Below are 2,770 nucleotides of genomic sequence, written 5' to 3' on the forward strand. Positions count from 1 at the left end.
CCATTCCATCTTGGAAAGAGAGCTATTAAGTCTCCAAAAATAAACAAGTACTAAGATCAAAAAACATCAAGGCCGGGAGGTGGTGGCACACACCTTTAATCCCAGCACTCAGGAGGCAGAGGAAGGTGGATCTCTGTGAGTTCGAGGCCAGCCTGGTCTACAAGAGCTAGTTCCAGGACAGGAACCAAAAGCTACGGAGAAACCCTGTCTCGAAAACCAAAAAAAAAAACAAAAAAAAAAAGTAAACATCACAAGTTTCAGAAAGTTCCTTAAACTTATAAGATATTCACATCCCCTAGGTTATAAAATCAGTAACAATTGGATTTTATAAGGAGACACTCTAACCCACTACTCTACCTACAAATACCACAGGAATGTGGCTTTTGTGAAAGCCACACCACACAACATCTCCCTTTTGGTGATGCAGAAGCCTTTGAGTTACCCACAAATAATGCTTTACCCATATTTTTGCAAATCACCTCAATAACTCAGATTTTCAAGCAGCTTGGCTTGTACTAAAGTATCTAGTTTTCCTGTTTTTGATATTATATCTGGCATGAATAGACATCTGTACTGATCTCCCCAGGTACAGCCTCAGAATATCATCACACAGTGCATTTTATTTGTTGGTTCTTACTTTTATGGAATACATTTGGTGAGATCAATGTTTTCTCTTATCCTGAGATTGACATCGTTTATGGGCATGACATTATTAACAATCTAGGGTACATAGTGTGCCCCTGAAATATTTAATGAATAAATAGATAAATCATGGATTTTTATCTTTCTTGAAAAGCTTTTTCAGACAAGATCAGTAGATTACATATAACTATAACCACAATTTACTTTATCTACCTACTATTTGACAATAAATAAAGATAAAATTTAAATACTGTGTAATATGTGATTTGATAAATATATATTGCTTACTTAGTTTTTGACATGAAATGATAGATTAAAACTCAGTTTTAAGTTTATTAAATGAATTTACAAAAGCATTTTTATATTTTATGACCAATAGTAACACTGGAAAGCATCTGACTCCCCCACAAAATATTAATTTGTATTGACTCATAAAATATTAATAAATTAAATAATTTCAAGACTTAATTATATAACATATGAGGTTCTTTTACCTTTAAGATAAATTTATAAAGTAAATGAGGCTGCTTTTGTTCATTTGTCACATCAAAGCAACTCTATGTATTCAAGAGATGAAAACTTTTGTAGGTAAAAATTACTGATATTCTTGGAAAGAGTCAGAAAAGTAAACTCACATCAGGTTTTCCAAGGTTACATTCCCGCATTTTGGAATCATTTCATAACACTGGAATTCTAGGATGAAATGTACTGTCTTGAAATTTGATAGCTTTTACAAAATCCTTAAATTTTATAATTTGAAAATTATATTTCAAGCTTTTCAATCAAAAACAGGAATAAGTTAGTCATGGATATCAGTTCTTTGCAAGTGAAAATATGATAAGAAATACTCAGAGTATTTATAATTTTGACCTCTGGAATATGAATATTTAAAGGAAAATACAATTTGGAACCATAGCCTGAAGACATATCCACTTTGCCTATATTAAATAAAATGCCTATATTAAATGGTCATTTTCAAAACCACAAGAAAACAGTTGCAATTTTTTTCATAGTGAGGCATAACAGTGCACATTTGTTGTGGGTTCTTAGTAAATATTGTTGTCATTTCTGAAGCTTTACATAGCCAAAGCACAGACCACAGACCCAATGGCACCCACACTTCTACTTCGTGGTTTTTGGCTGTGAAAATAGATGTGCTTTTCAGATAACGCTACTTGTGTGTGGAGTAACTTTAATTTTATCCAAATGTCATTTCCAAAAATTTAGTCACTTACTGGAGCTATAATTTAAGAAAGAATGAATTTAATGTACCCAAGTTTAAATGCATACATACCCACAGTGTGAACTGTGGTATTAACTTCTCAATCCATTACCATGCTTAGTATGTATGCACTCCAGTGAAAATCTAGTGTAAGTGAAAGCCAATTTTCTTGGGGTTTAATTTCTGGAAAATGTGCAACTCTGCAAAAGAGTAGAGAAAAGCAATAAAGCGAACATCCAGAATATTAGTATCTCTTTCCACTTCCCAAGAACGTTTTGTGTTAATGAAAGAATGAATGGAGGGGATAAAAACCCTCCCTCCTCCCAAACACTAACAAAAGTTAGTTTCCCTGGGCCTCCAGATATTGTCAGGTGTAGCCTCCTTCTCATGACCTGCGTCTCATGTTGAACCAGTCATTGGCTGGCTACTCTGCATGTTCTGAGCCACCTTGACCTTAGCAAGTCCTGTAAGCAGGGCAGATTGTTATTCAAAGAATTTATTTGTTTATTTATTTTGATCTGGGTTGGTGTAGGAAACCCTATACTGGAAGCCTTGCCTGGATGCAGAAAATATCCAGTTCAGGCTCTGTATCCCTTATTGCTAGAATTTTCACTGGAGTCACCCTCGACGATTCCTGGGAATTTCCACTGCACGTGGTTTCTACCTAACCCTCGAAATGCCCCCCTCCCAATTGCAGTTCTCTCTCTCTCTCTCTCTCTCTCTCTCTCTCTCTCTCTCTCTCTCTCTCTCTCTCTCTGTGCTTAGGAGCCAAGGATTTCAGGGGTCAAGGACACCACAGGAAAATGGCCCGTAGGATCCACCAACAAGGCTCACTAGAGCTCACAGAAACTGAACTAAAAATCAAGGAGGCTGCATGGGACCGAGCGAGTTCCTCAGCATGTGTTA

The 2,770-nt window shown here is 36.0% G+C and overlaps 1 protein-coding gene across 1 annotated transcript in view; it reads left to right on the forward strand.

Annotated features, from left to right (window-relative positions):
• Window positions 1-2,770, forward strand: part of Cdh12 (cadherin 12) — a 783,606-nt gene that overhangs the window by 377,064 nt on the left and 403,772 nt on the right. The window lies entirely within an intron of this gene.

This window comes from Microtus ochrogaster, chromosome 19 (assembly GCF_000317375.1).
Source record: "Microtus ochrogaster isolate Prairie Vole_2 chromosome 19, MicOch1.0, whole genome shotgun sequence".
Classification (NCBI taxonomy): Eukaryota; Metazoa; Chordata; class Mammalia; order Rodentia; family Cricetidae; genus Microtus; species Microtus ochrogaster.